At 32.0% G+C, this 15,864-nt stretch overlaps 1 protein-coding gene across 4 annotated transcripts in view; it reads right to left on the bottom strand.

Annotated features, from left to right (window-relative positions):
• The window catches only part of gb (solute carrier family 7 member genderblind), a 197,498-nt gene extending 185,608 nt beyond the window's left edge, over positions 1-11,890 (bottom strand). For 3 of the 4 annotated variants that reach the window (XM_089094183.1, XM_089094184.1, XM_089094181.1), the window contains exon 1: positions 11,795-11,890. The gene's annotated coding sequence lies outside the window, so the exon portion shown is untranslated. Of the gene's footprint in view, positions 1-4,790; positions 4,867-11,794 lie in introns of those variants that run through there. The other variant, XM_089094182.1, reaches the window with a different exon arrangement.
• Between the last annotated feature and the right edge of the window lie 3,974 nt (positions 11,891-15,864).

A 15,864-nucleotide genomic window follows, 5' to 3' on the forward strand; every position in this document is an offset into this window, starting at 1 on the left:
TAGGTTGGAGTGAAAAAGGACCGTGCACAGACATGGAAAGCAGTAGTTCCTCCCACTTCCCGAGAGATTCAGGTTTTACCCATAATTTACTATGTTTTCCTTCTAATTCGTATAATTTTACCTTTTTCATCCCCCTTCCCAAAACAATAAATTCAACTTTAACATTTTTTTTGTTTGCTTATTCTTTAAATTTTACATAGATTTTTAACTTTTGCTGCCCTCGAAATAACTTTTTGACGCAAAATTTTTTTAAATAGTGACTAATAAGACCGTCATTTTTTGCTGAATTTTATAGCTAAGATTACCCTAATAAACAGTTCGACATAAGAAAGAAAAAAGAATACAGTGCGATTGCTTAGAAATTCCTAGACAACTAAGAAAAAACTCGCAGTGGCACTATAAGCTATAATTTTGGCTGGTAGTATTATAATAACTATTTCTTTTTTTATTTATTTATTTATTTTATAACCCATTAAAAATACAAAGCATGAAGAAGGAGTATAACAAAAAGAAAGAAAATGGAAAAAAACACACACACAAACAGGAGCAAATACGTGCAAATTAAAACTCAATAAACCTAACAATTCAGAAAATTAAGCCACTCTACGGGTTGTAAACCTCTTTAAATGTATCATATAAATAAATAATACAATATAAAAAAATAATAGTAACCCAGGAAAAAAGTAAATAAACAAATAAATAAAAAGGAAACTAGCATTAATACAAAACATGATTCCAAGGGTGGTTCGACGGATAACCTGTAAGCTTGGAAAAAAGCTTATCTGCAGCATCAAGAGGATCTGGCAAGCTGTATGGGTCCACCATTCCTAGTCCATGAACCCAGATAAGGAACTTTAAATATTTAAAATAGGCCCTCCTGATTTCTATTTTATCCGATTGGTTAAAAATGTCCCAGAAAAGAATCAGGTATAGAATATGAGGGAGGGAAACAGCATTATAAACTTTCACAAGGCGGCGTTTACCAAGATTCAGCTGCGATCCATCTGCATTACTGTTAACTGTTTACTGTTTATTTGATTAATTCAACATAACAAAAAACATATACCCCCAACAGAGAGCAAAGCTCGTAAAATTGGGTAAAAAAAAAAAAAAAAAAAAAAAAAAAAATTTTATAATCATAAAAAAATATATAAATAAAAGAAAAAAAAAAAAAAACCTGGTTAAAGAAAAAAACAAAAAACATAACAAACATAAAGAAAACAAACGCTGGACAAGTGAGGCACGGAAGGCTATCCCAACATGGGTAACAAATATAAACAAAAAAAGTAATAATAATAATAAAAAAATCTCTATTCCACCATCACAGGTCAATACATAATTTTAATATTTTCTTCCTTAGAACTGATATTTGCCGAAATGATGCCTCAATTTGAATTCTATCTTTCAGCCTATATTTATTTGAAATAAATGGTATTTGGTATCTAATTGAAAATCTAGATCTTTCACAATTAACAAAGGGAATTCGATATGTCCCAGAACACCTAAGAGCCGAAGGAGGGGGCAGAATCAACAGAGATTTTTCATAAAAATAACTACTAGGATCATGTATTTTAAAATGCCATATTGATATATTAAGTTCTCTTATATGTTTCAGATCTAATAAATTCAAGAAAAGAAATAATGTTTCATTTTCCAATGCATCTCTAAGTTTTGATGGACGATGTAAAAAATTTCCAAGTATTCTCACTGCTTTATTTTGAAGGATCTGTAGGGGTTTTATATGCGTCCAAAAAGTATTTAAATAAATAATTGTGCAATAATTTAAATAAGGAGCATTCAAAGAATGATAAATTATTTTTTAAATTGAAAATGGAAAAACATGTTGCAAACGATACATAGACCCAATATTTTGCGAAAGTTTCACCCGTAAATGATCAATATGAGTTTGAAATGACAAAAGGGGATCAATAAAAACTCCTAAATAACGATACGATTGAACTCTACGTATTTTATGCTCACCAACTTGAAGCTCCTGACATGAAATTTTTTTAGTAGCACGTTTTGAATGACCAAAAACCATAAATTCAGTCTTCTTAAAATTCGGTACTAAATAATTTTGACTTGACTTGACTTGACTTGACTTTTATTTTCAACTAATAATACATCATACGTAACTGGCACTTACAACACATTTTTTTAATAACATTATCAACAAACGTAGAGATGGTAAGAACGTATGACGTTTTATTAAGCCAATTAGAAACAAACCATCGATTAACTGAACTAACAGTGTTAAACAAATTTTGAATTAATGTAGATGAATCCTTCGCTTTAACAGAAACAGCTGTGTCATCTGCAAATAAAATTGCAAGACCATTATTTCCCTGCAAACATCGTGTAAGATCATTAATATACATCAAAAATAAAAGCGGACCTAATACCGATCCTTGTGGGACACCAATATCTTCAAGATCATTTAAACTAGACAAATGTCCATCAACATCTACCACGATTTTACGTCCATAAAGGTATGATCTTATTATTTCTAGTCCTTTCCCTCTTATACCGAAATTTTCCATTTTATCAAAAAGAATTTCATGGTTTAAAGTGTCAAATGCTTTTTTAACATCATAAAAAACAGTAGATACATGATAATTACTATCTAAGCAGTCATTTATTTCTAATACAAGAGCTGCAACTGCTTGTTCCGTCGAATGGCCTGCCCTAAATCCAAAATGATATTTGGTAAAAAAATTTATTTTACCTAGATAATTAGTAATCCTTCCTTTTAAAATTTTTTCCAATACTTTAGACAATGGTGATAAAATTGCAATAGGACGATAATTATTTGTATCAGATTTATCTCCTTTTTTATGCAATGGTATTACATGTGCAATTTTCCATCTTTTAGGAAATGTACCTGAGAAAATGCATAAATTTAAAATATGAAGCAATGGTTCAAAAATTACACCTGCAATATTTTTTAGCAAATTAGTTGAAAGTTCATCATATCCCAATGAATTACCATTTTTTAAATTCTTAATGACCTTTTGAAATTCTGCAAAAGTAACCGGGGCCATAAATATGCTCGTATCTTCAGTGGGCGGTAGATATTTTTTATGCGACCTTGGGGAAGAAAGGTCAACTTCTCCTGAAACAACAGATGATCCAATACTAGCAAAATATTCACTAAACTTCTTAGCAACAGCTTGTGGTCCTCTAAATTCTTTACCATTAATATCAAATAACACTTCAGGGTGTAACAACTTTTTATTTCTTCCAATTTTATCATTAATAAAACTCCAAGTTTTTCTAAGGGAATCTGAATTTCGAAAAGATTTTTCATAATAAAGTCTTTAACTTACTCTAAGGATCCTTACCAGCATATTCTTATAATTTTTAAAACGCGTTATATTTATTTCCGTGGGATATTTTATTCTAATTTTATATAAACGATTTTTCTCAGTAATAGATCTCAAAAGTGATTCATTTATCCAAGGTTTTTTTGGGGTAAGTTTCTTTCCTCTCGGGCTCTTATATGGGCAAAAAAGATCAAGCTTTTCATTCATAATATAATAAAATGTATCTAATGATTGGTTCGGATCCTTCTCATCAATCACAGGACTCCAATCAACATCACCAAGCCCTTCTTTTAACCTTAACACATTTTTATGTGAAAAATCTCTACGCTTGGTTTGATTTTTTTTTATTATGCGGAAAATTTATAAGAAAATCAGACATAATTATACAGTGGTCAGATGAATCATCAGGAATAATAAATGTATTAACAGCACTATAAGGTGAAAAAATATTATCAATAAGTGAAAATGATGTATCAGCTATTCTAGAGGGCACAAAACATACGGGGTTTAGTCCATAAGATAGTGGGCCCTCCAAAAACTGCAAAATATTTCTATCTATTCTATTCTGATCTGCAGATAGGAGTTTCATTAAATCAATATTAAAATCACCCATAACTAAATAAGGAGTATTAAGACTAGCTAATTTATCCAACATACTTTCAAAATGATTTTTAAATTCTATCTGGCTGGATGACGGAGTACGGTAAATAACTGCAATTAAAACCTTCCGATTATTTGGAAAAGAGCATTCAACTACACAAGATTCAAAAATCATTTCAATATTCATTGGCAAAAAATCAATCCTTATACGTGCTGGTATGCAATTTTTAATCAAAACACCTAGACCCCCTTGTTTTTGCATCAGCATATGCATTACGGATCTTTACGTACGGTTCGGGCAATAAGTAATTTTCGAGTTGACTTTAGGGATGTACCAATAGGTAAACCAAGGCACAAAAGCTCCTCCCGTGATTCAACATCAGAATCATCCAGATTTACTCTATCAGGGGTTTCAGAACGGTTAAAATTAAATAATAACACTTGAGACTATGATTTCAATCATAATCTCAATTAAGTTTATGATTTAAATCTTTTTTCTCTCATTTTTAAAGTTTGAGTGTCTGACCAGGGATCAAATTTTATCTTTAATCATTATGAGACGATGAAGTCGCTAAGGTGCCATACTCGGGTTTGGAACAACTTGGTTTCCAGTTCTGCTGACTAGAGGTGTTCAGTAGCTTTTCTTAGCTATACTAAATAATTTGTTACTACTTAAAAATTAAAATTGTTCCGCCTAAATCTAGTAACCTGAATTTATTCGTCCAAACCTCTCGAAGCTTCAGAAACGTGCTTATTGGTACAGTTAATTAATAAAGTTATAAAGTTAATAAAGCCTATTAATAAAGTTAATAATGCTTATTATAAGAGTTAATAAGTTAATTAATAGTTGCATATGTTAAAACTAACCAATGAATTTTTGCCAAACAAACTAAAAAGCAATATCTTCTTGGAAATACAACCAACAGGCACAAACTAAACATAGCTGTGTCAGTACGCTATTGAACTAGAAATGCTCCAAAATCTATTACCTACTTGGACACAAACCAATTTTATTAAATAAGAAAAAAGTATCAGACGTCAAAAAGATTCTGTCGAAGTGTTGGAGGCCTTTACTTCAAGTATTATGTCAATAACTGCAAATAATTTGACAATTATTAGTTTGTCAAATTTATAATCATAATAATTACCACTTCAAAATGTAGGTCTTTACCTTCCATTGATTATTAAATAAAGTTTATGACGTTTATTTAAAATCCCAAGGACACCATAATACATTTCTTTTGACGCATTTCCCTGGAATCATCCTAGTACAATTCCAACCTGAAGGCTATTATTTTCTAAAATTTTCTTTGGTTGCTTCAAAATTATGAAGTTCTTAGAACGGTACCGTGTTTTTCCACGGTTGTTACGTTTAACAGTGAAAATAAATAAGCAAAACTAATTAGTCAAATTTGAAAACACTTTTCTTTCACAAAAACTCAAACTTCAACATTCTGTTGATTACCAAAGACAACTACATTTAAAAAAAAACCTGTTTCGTGTAAAACTAAAATAAAAAACAACAACAAATGAATGTGCTTTGTCAGTTTAATATAAATATGCTGATGTTTATTCTTTAAAATCTTATTAATTTTTTATTTAATAAAGCTATAAAAGTGAAAACATGTATAATTCATTTTTTTCAGTAAAAGTACAAATTATTTTCTTTCTTTGAGAAGGCATAGGGATTGTGAGCCCCACTCATGTTAATTTCTAATCGTTTTGAGTTTGATCGGTTATTTATTGTAATTTCTGTTCGTTTTTGGTTTTTTTTATATCTTTTGGTAAATTATTTGATTCTTTTTTTGCTCATTTTTGGTTGAATGGAGTTCTTTACTTTTCTTTGAAAAACTCAATTTGTGGAAAAAGTTTTTTTTTAGTTAATTTCTGTTCGTTTTATATTGACATAGTCATTTTCAGGAAGAAAGGAAATAAAAGTTTTAATCGTCTCTGTTTTTTCTTTAAGAATTTATAGTTTAACCTCCTTGTTGTAGGTCGGAGAATGTTTTTCAGCAATTTTTAGCAGCACACACCCTTTTGTAAATCTTAACACAAATAGTAGTATTTAATTTAGTTATATCTCCCTTAGTTGACCTGAAAAACAAAACTTAATACCATGTCTAAAACATTCTATCTATGCTCTTTGACAGCTTGGGTAAACTTACACTCTTTTGATTTAGTTAAATTTCAAGAGCAGAAGTATTAATGAAAGTATAAAAGTTTGAGCTTAATGCTCTCAGGTATTCTATGGATATTGCTGAGGTGTATTATTGGCAACTAGGATACATACAGGGCGTTTTGATTTAATTTAAAGCAAAATTTAATTTTTAAGAATAAGGGGCAAATTGCAAAATTGTGGGGGATTGATCTACCCGATAACCCTAGAGACATAGTTACTAGAACGTTACGCTATGTTGAACAAAATGGCTGTCTTAATATTTTGTTTGGAAGTTCTTGAAAAATTATGAGCTAAAGATAAGGGCTGATTGGTCTCCAATCAATTTTGACTCTTAAAAAGGGCACTAGACCCTTTTGACAATCTACTTAATTATAATTCGTTTTAATTCAGTCCGCCTAAATATTCCTTGAAAGATTTACCGTAATACCCTTATCTTTTGTAGTAGCAATAGTTGTAGTAGCAGTACTAGCAGTAGTAGCAGTATCTGGATAGCACCTTTGGTTGTTTTTCAACATTCCCTTTAACACCCAATGAAAGCTTCAACTTAATACCAATAACCGTTTCTGAAGCATTGCTGATGTATCCTGTTGACAATCTATATGGGCATAGTGTGTTTTGATTACTTTCAAAACAGTTTCAATATTGCCCAAAATTTTCGCCTTAATACCCTTATCTTTAGTAGGAGTAATAGTAGCACCAGTAGTTATAGTAGTAGCACCAGTAGTTATAGTAGTAGCACCAGTAGTTATAGTAAGTTAATAGTAGGAGTCTTAGCTATAGTAGCAGTAGTATTAGTAGCATTAATAATAATAGTAGCAGTCTTAGTAGCTGTAGGAGTAGAAGCAGTAGTATTATGATGTAAATAATGTCTTTTGGTTAGTTCAACATCACCCACAACAAACCTTGTAAGTTTTAATTTCACACACAAAACTGTTATAAGATATTGCTGATATGCCGTTTTGACAACTTCAGTTTTGATTCAGTTTTCGTTCCGCCTAGAAATTCTCTGAAAGTTTCACCTTCATACCCTTAGGTATATTTGTAATAGTAGTCACAGCAGTAGCATTAGTACGGTACTTAACTTAATGCAATTAGCCATTGCTGTGACATTGTCGGTATATACTTTTGATAACCTGCATATTCATATACTTCATGTGCTTTGATGTAGTTCAAATTACCCTTCAACATTCCCGATGATATTTGTTTCTATATCCTCAGCCTTATTAGTACTCGCTACAGAAATAGTAGTTTTAGTGATAGCAGTGGTAGTAGTAGTTGTTGTTGTGGTTGCAGCAGAAGCAGCGGAGGCTGTAGTAGTAGTAGCGTGCAAACACTACCTTTTTGGTCAATTTATCACCCCACTTATCATTTCCTGGAAGTGCCAAATTAATACACTCAGTCATATCTGAGTTATGCTCTTTTGACAACCAATATACACATAATATGTTTAGATTTATTTCAACACTCCCCTCAACATTGCCTGAAAGACTCGCCTCAATGCCCTTCGTGTTTTGGCAAAGTAGAAGTCAAACATGCTTAACCTCTTCTCAATAACGTATATCATATGTAAACAATGAACAAATTGCCTAACTTACAGCCCTTGCCCTAAAGCATTGGGGGGGGGGGTTGACATCCCCAAATACAGAGTTACTGAACCTTTCAACAATGCTGAGAAAGTAGATGTCTCAAAACTTTTTTGGATGTTTTTTTGGGAAAACGATGAACATGAGGGGGTTGGTTGCTCTCAAATCACTTTGCCTTTTAAAAAGGGCACTATAACTTCCAATTTAAAATCAAATGAGCCACATGTAAAGTTTATACTACCACCCATTCCATACAAACCTTAGGGGGAATTGCTATATGTTTTTTTGAACGATTTTGAAGAAAATAACTATCTCACAATTTCATTCAGATGCGTTTGGTGAAAAAAGTTGTAGTTCGAGGAGGGGGGTCTTTTGGCTCTTAAAGGGGAACTAGAACTTCCAATTTTTAAGCAATTGAGCCACCTCTAAAGTTTATACAACCATCCCTTCCATAAAACCTTAAATGCCCCCGGGCCATAGCTTACAGCCATTGCCCCCAAACTCTGGTGGTTTTATAAACCCCAAAAGCCTTGTTATATGATCTTTGGACTATTTTGAATAAAATAATTATTTCTATTGGATGCATTTCGGGAAAATACGACGTTTGGAGGCGGGCTGGTTGGTAGCTGTCCTCCGATGACTTTGAATCTTAAAAAGGGCATTAGAGCAAAGACCGAACCACAACCCATAGCAACCAAAAGTAACCAGCCCATAGTAACCAAAAAGATCCCGGCAGTGTTGCTTCTACATTAAATATAAATTAAAAACGGGCAAAGATCAATTTTAAAAAACAAAGTTTTACTGAGGGAAGTAAAGAGCAAAGTTGAAACTTTAAAAAAATATTGTTTCACAGTCTATCTGACATATATCGGTAAAACTAGTGCAAATTAACCAACTGATGACATTTCCCTATGTTTGTATTCTTTTAGAAAACTAGCGCTTTACTGAAAACACAAAAGCCAAGTACAATAAAACAGAATATCAAACAGTTCGTGGTAACGAACTGTAAGAAAGGGGTGACCCGGCTCAATAGTAACCGAAACTCTAAAAAACAAAATTTTGATACCAATGGATACATCATAAGAATTGAATTTTTGTGTTCATTTCAAATATATAAGTTTCATCAAGTTTATTAATACTCATCAAAAGTTACGCGCCTGAGAAAATTTGCCTGATTTTCAAAAAAGGGGAAAAGACCCCCTAAACGGCATAGAACCTTAATGAAAATCACGCCATCAGATTCAGCGCATCAAAGAACGCTACTGTAGAGGTTTCAAGCTCCTATCTGAAAAAAAAAAATGTGGAATTTTATATTTTTTGCCAAAAGAAAGATCACGGATGCCTGTTTATTTATTTTTTTTTCTTTTCCCCAGGGGTGATCTTATCGACCTAATGGTCCTAGAATATCATGGAAGGGCTCATTCGAATGGGTATTAAAAGTTCTAGTGCCCTTTTTAAGAGACCCAAGAAAATGAAGGGCAACTAGGCAGCCCACTCTCATTTTTTCCCAAAGTCAACCAAACAAAATTTTGAGATATTCATTTTGTTCAACATGGTCGAAAAATATAATAACTAGGTCTTAATCCCCAGGGTCCCCGGGGAAGGGCTGCAAGATATGAACTTTGCCCAATGTATACATATAGTATTGGTTATTGGAAAGCATACAGATGTTTTCAGGGGGAATGTTTGCTGGTAGGGGGTGGGTGGGGCGGTGGTTACGTGGGAGGATCTTTTCAGGGAGGAAGTGTTCATGGGGGAAGGGGCATTGCTATGAAGGGGGCGCCGGATTTCCCAGCATCATTTAAAATAACAATCAGAAATTAAATTTAAAAAAAACAAGTTTTTCAACTGAAAGTAAGGAGCAACATCAAAACTGAAAACGACCAGAAATCATTACGTATATGATTGGGTTCGCCCCCTAGTCAATACCTCGCTCTTTACACTAAAGTTTTTTAGTACTTTCATAAGAGCTACTGATTCTAATTAACGGCCTTCGTGATTAAGGAACCATTTTTAAATAATTGGAACAAAATTCGAACTTTAGCGTGAAGAGCGAAGTATTGACAAGGGGGCGAACCCCTTCATATACATAATAAAAATATATAGATAGATAGATAGATTTTAGATAGAAGTCCGTTACGGAAGTTAATTCGTAAGTTACTTATATTTATACCTAATAAAAATGTTCGTAAATAAGATTAAAGAAACTTTCAGAAAGCCATTTAACCCAAAAAAAGTAAAATTAATATGCAAATTTCGTTTTGATTATTCATTTACGGTGAGCCAAAATCAAAGCCTGCATTAGCTCAAAACCGTTCAGAATTTGATTTAAAAAAAACGGTTTTTTAACTGAAAGTAAGGAGCAACTTTAAAAAACTTATAACGAACAGGAATTATTCCGTATATGAAAGGGGCTGTTCCCTTCTCAACGCCTCGCTGTTTACGCTAAAGTTTTCTTATTGTTTTAAAAAATAGAGTAGTGACGAAGAGTCAAACTTTAGCGTAAAGAGCGATGCGTTGAGGAGTGGATAGCCCCTTTCTTATGCGGAATAATTTATGTTCGCTTTAAGTTTTAACGTTGCTCCTTACTTTCAGTTAAAAAAACTTGTTTTTTTTTAATTAATTGATTTAGGAGTCAAAAGAGAGTACGTAGCCTGACTCCAACAAACTAATCTTTAACGCTTTTCATAGTCTTACACCAGCTGTGATATTAGTAACTTTCAGTGTACAATTAAAATTATCTTAGAACTTAAGCATAAAAATGAATTTTATTTTCATAGCCAGGAAGTTATTGAACAGCCTGCAAAAAAAATGTATTCATTTATCGTGTAAAATCTTGGTCTCATCAGCTGTAATACCTAATAGTGAGTAACATACAATTTTAAATTGTGAAAATTCACACTTTAGTATAATTCGAAATGAACAACAAAGAAACCATAATACGAACTCCGGAGATCGAGTTATTTCCCTTTACAACGAAGAATTTCAAGTTTAATGCTAATTCTAAAGCTAGTATATAGTCCTATTATTATTATTAAGACGACTTCACTTCGGAATTGTCCACAAACTAAGCATGAAATGTCCTTTTCTGAACCAAAACGAGGTCCAATCAGTGGACTGAGCTCATTGGGCAGAAGTGATACCAAATTAAACGAAAAAAAAAATTAAGCAACAATCCTAAAATACTTTATTTTTTTTTTTTTGAAAAGTGTCCTTAATCGGTTTGCTTTTACTGTACCAAGATTCCTATATTGTTTTGTATTTTCAGCAAAACACTAGTTTTCTATAATCCTACATAAATAGAGGAATACCATCAGTTGATTTATTTGCACTAGTTTTATCGATATATGTTAGATAGACTATGAAGCAACAATTTGTTTCGTTGTAAGTTTCAACGTCGCTCTTCACGCTTGAATTCCTTCAGAAAAACTTAATTTTTTTTTATTAATTCGAGCCATGATCGACGTAGTAAGCATCGGGATAATTCGCGTTAAAAACATAGAGATTTGTGTTATTGGTCCCATAAGTTTCTTTATTTTTCATCTAATTTGTCACTTTTATTTCAGGATAGGGGCCCAAATTAGCTCGCCCTACCCTGGAAAAAAAACTATTTATGTGCTTACTATCTGAAAGGATACCTAATATAAAAGACGTTACTTTTGCTTTTTGTCAAAATTATGAAAACTGTAGATGCACTCTTCCGTTTTGAACAAAGCTCAATAGTTTTAGGTGATGGGTAGTATTACCTATAAATAAGTAAGTACACCAAATAAATCTTACAATATACACTGTGGAAATCAAATTGGCACACGTTCTTTCGCATAAGGCAATGTGTTTTTGGCAAAAATTACATGTTTTTAACAATGAGTTTCTTCTCGATTAAAAAAAAGGTTACAACAAAAACAGAACCCTAATAACGTTTTATAAGGACTCCGGCTGTTCCTGTAAAAACATTCAAAATAAGGGAATTAATAATGAACCCATGCCTATTTGAATATCCAAATATACGAAAAAATATAAAAATGCCCCAGATGGGCTGGGTTTAGTTTCATAAAACACACTCTTAATAGAAAAATATCACATTTTGCCCCTATCCCTATATTACATACTTTCAAAGAAAGGCAAAATCCTTAGAAATTTTTTTTACAAATTCAAACCACATGCAGAGGAAAACTTTTTCCATCCATGCCTCTCTCTTTCAAAAGCTTTCCAGACTGGAGAACGTTTCTCAAAAAAACTTCAACATTCTTGCCATCTACGTTTATATATAGTTTCACATTTCTTTGATCCAGAGACAGTGTTTTCAGACATAGTTTTTCTTTCTGATATTGGCGAAAAATCAACATTGCAGGGAGACTATTTGATGTTGAATGTATGAATAGGTCCCTTAAATTTTCAGAAGCTCTTCTCATTTTCTTATTTTTTACTCTATTTTATATTCTGTTTTACTGTTTTCTTCTGTATTCTTCTTCTCTTTTACTTCTTTTTTCATTAATGCCACTTTTTCAGTGAATTTTCTTTTCGCTCCTGGTTCTTTTTCTTTTCTTTTCCTTCTTTTGGATCTGCAAATTTACACGTGACGCGTTAGACGGTTCATCACACACATTATGTAATATTACCATTTTTGTCATGAAACAATTGTGGTAAATAAGTAATATGCATAGGGAAAACCTGAAATATAAGTTGCGAAGGTAAAAAAAGAGAAAATTAATTAAATGTTTTTTGTTAGTATTGTAGGCTATACTGATGAAGAGCAGTACGTACAACTGATCAGCAATTTGGTATAAATCCTTTGCAGTCACTCCACCCCTCTCCAACAAAAAAGCATTTTAGAATTAGGTCTTTCCATACCAGGTGGTACATAAGACAATGGCGATGCCACCCCATGGCGACTTCTAGGCGCTTTTGGCCCAAGATCATTAAGGTACTACCTTGACAGCGCAGCATTATTCTCAAGATAATGGCCCCGCATCACTCTTTGTTGGCCAAGGCTTCTAATTCCAAGATTCAACAGCAAACGTCATGGGAAGAAAGCCTTTACCTTCACACCATATGCCCTGAATAACACCACTGATTTCTTTAATTTACAGTCAAAGTGGCTGTTTCGTCTTTTCAAACAGTTCGTGGTAACGAATTGTAAGTAAAGAACGACCCGGCTCAATAGTAGCCGAAACTCTAAAAAACGGGATTTTGATACCAATAGATACATCAATAGAATTAGATTTTAATGCTGATTTCAAATATATAAGTTTCACAAAGTTTAGTTCTACCCATCAAAAGAACTATTATTTTAATAAATTCTACCCATCAAAATGATCTATTATTTTAATAAATTTCTTCTTTATATAAATGGAGGTTAAAGTTAATGCTCCTTTTTGGCAAATATTTGAAAAACCTATTGTTGATGATTCGAAGACAATATATGTACTTATAAAAATTAGAAAAACAAAAGTTAATGTTTCTGAACTATCTACTTTTAATTTTATAATAAAAGAATTCGAATCTTGGATCCTTTCCGGTGACAGCTATATTCACGCAAAAATGAAAATAACATCAGCTGATGGGAAGAATAGGAGTCCTGAAGAAATAGCTACCTTAACAAATAATGGGCCTAATTTGTTTAGAAATGCTGAATATATCATTAATGGTAAGGCAATTAAATCTATTGATTATGTTGGTATATCAACAACTGTTAAAAATCTATTAGAATTGTCTTATAATTATTCAAGAAGTGGAGCCACAAATATGTTTCGGAATAAAGATAAAACGCGAACGATTGGTTCATTTACACAAGAAAGTGAGTTTGTAAGTACTTATAAAGCTGCTGCAAAAACAGGTGAAAATCCAACAATTAAAACAAAAAAATGATGAATTTAATAGTGGTCTATTAAAAGATGTAATAAATCAAAATAACGTCCTGTAGTTAGCATGTAATTACCATTATCAAGATTATTTGGATTTTGTCAAAACATTAATCGTGTATTTAGAAGTGTAATACATAAAATTGCGTTGAAAAGGAATAGTAACAATAATATGATTATAAAAAAAAGTTCTAAAAATTTTAAACTAGATATAATGTATTTATCATGCAATATACCAGTATTAAATCCTAATTTATACATTAGAAATGAGTATGAAACCAGTTAAAAATGAAAGTAGTTAAAAATAGTTCTTTTGAATTAAGATGGGAAGCGTGTTACATTTATAAAAGTGATAATAACAGTGATAAAAAATTAGAACAGTTGATTGTATTTTAAAAACTATCTTTTTCACTTAAAAAACTTTTTAAATAAATAGATTTCCTTTCAAATGAACCCTTAAACAGCTCTCTATGATGTTGCAGTGCCCCACTAGCTGCGAGAGAAAAGAAAAAAAGATGTGGAACTAAGGTAGATCCCCATAGAACTAAGGCTGTTTAATGGCTCATTTGAAAGAAAATCGATTTATTTAAAAAACTTTTTTTAATTGTCAAAAATAATTTGTAAATAGAATCCATTTCTTACAAAAAAAACTCCAATTTTGTTCAACACTGTAGTAGCAAATGGTAATAATATCATCTTACATAGGAAGATCAAAATAGTGTTTTAAATGTAGTTCACTATAGAGACTTTGATAAAAAGGGAGTATTATATGAATTGCAAAAACATTTATAGCGTTTCTTCAACCATTCTGCTCTTTGAATGGAAATAGATTTAGCAATAAAAAGGATCTCATTTCAGAAAATTTAGAAGGCAAATAGATACAACAATCTCTCTTTCCTCTGTTATGTTAAAAAATGAACAAACCAATGCATCGACTTAATTTTTTAATCAAGTCGATTCTTTAATCGACCTTTTGAATGTAGGTCAAATAAGAGATATTCAGATTGGTATTTTTGTGTTTGAGAGTTTGAATGGTTTAGCGCCTGATGTTTTTAGTAATTTTTTTCGTTTTAACTCGTTTTATCATGGATACGCTACGAGAAATGCTGGAGACCTGGTAAGTGAGCAAAAAGTACGGTTCGTTCTAGCCATGTGGCAAGGCATTCGGGTCCGGTGGTCTGGAATACTTTTCCAGACTCAATTCGGGAAGCGGAAAGTGTCCCGAAATTTAAAAACCGGTTAAAGAAGCATCTCCTTGCCGACGGTTGGTGAGTGTGGGGCTGGAAGACGAGAGAGGACAAATTAAGTATTTTTGTTTTTTGTTCTGTTATTAGTATATTTGTTTTATTATATTATTTTTTTATTATCTATTTATTTATTTTTCATTTTTTTCATAATTTATTATCTAGTTATTATTATTATTATCTCTTTTTTTATTGTTCATAATTTGTGTTTATCTCAGTGATGATTTGGTTAGTTTTATAATTTAGTAAATGTGTACTGGTTGCGTTTTTCAAGCACATAAGGGCTTTATTTGTAACCGGTCGTCAAGACGGCATGAATCATTTTTAGTAAAGTTGTTGAATCCTGAAAAAATCCTATTGAGTTATAATTTGCACGTATATGTTCCTGTTTTTGTATGTGATTTTTTTTTCATTTTCTTCCTTTTTGTTATCCTCCATCGTCGTGCTTTGTATTTTTGATGGGTTATAAAATAAATAAATAAAAAAAGAAATAGTTATTATAATACTACCAGCAAAAATTATAGCGTATAGTGCCACAGCGAGTTTTTTCTTAGTTGTCTAGGAATTTCTAAGCAATCGCACTGTATTCCTTTTTTCTTTCTTGTGTCGAACTGTTTATCGGGGTAATCTTAGCTATAAAATTCAGCAAAGAATGACGGTCTTATTAGTCACTATTTAAAAAAATTTCGCGTCAAAAGGTTGTTTCGAGGGCAGCAAAAGTTAAAAATCTATATAAAATTTAAAGAATAAGCAAACATAAAAATTATTTCTTTTGAATCTATTGTTTTGGGAAGGGGGATGAAAAAAGTAAATATATACGAATTAGAAGGAAAACATAGTAAATTATAGGTAAAACCTGAATGTCTCGGGAAGTGGGAGGAACTACTGCTTTCCATGTCTGCGCAAGGTCCTCCTTCAGTCCAACGTATTCAAAGTTTCACTCTTTACCCCTCCCCAAACGAAGCTCCCATGAATTAGGCAGAGCCTGAAGGTCTCACCTCCTTTACCTGCCTTTCAAGCCTATCATGCCAATTCAAGACACTTTTCATTTTCTTTTGATATTGGTAGATCGAC

Source organism: Artemia sp. Qi Xiang Cuo, chromosome 9 (assembly GCF_049724085.1).
Source record: "Artemia sp. Qi Xiang Cuo chromosome 9, ASM4972408v1, whole genome shotgun sequence".
Lineage (NCBI taxonomy): Eukaryota > Metazoa > Arthropoda > Branchiopoda > Anostraca > Artemiidae > Artemia > Artemia sp. Qi Xiang Cuo.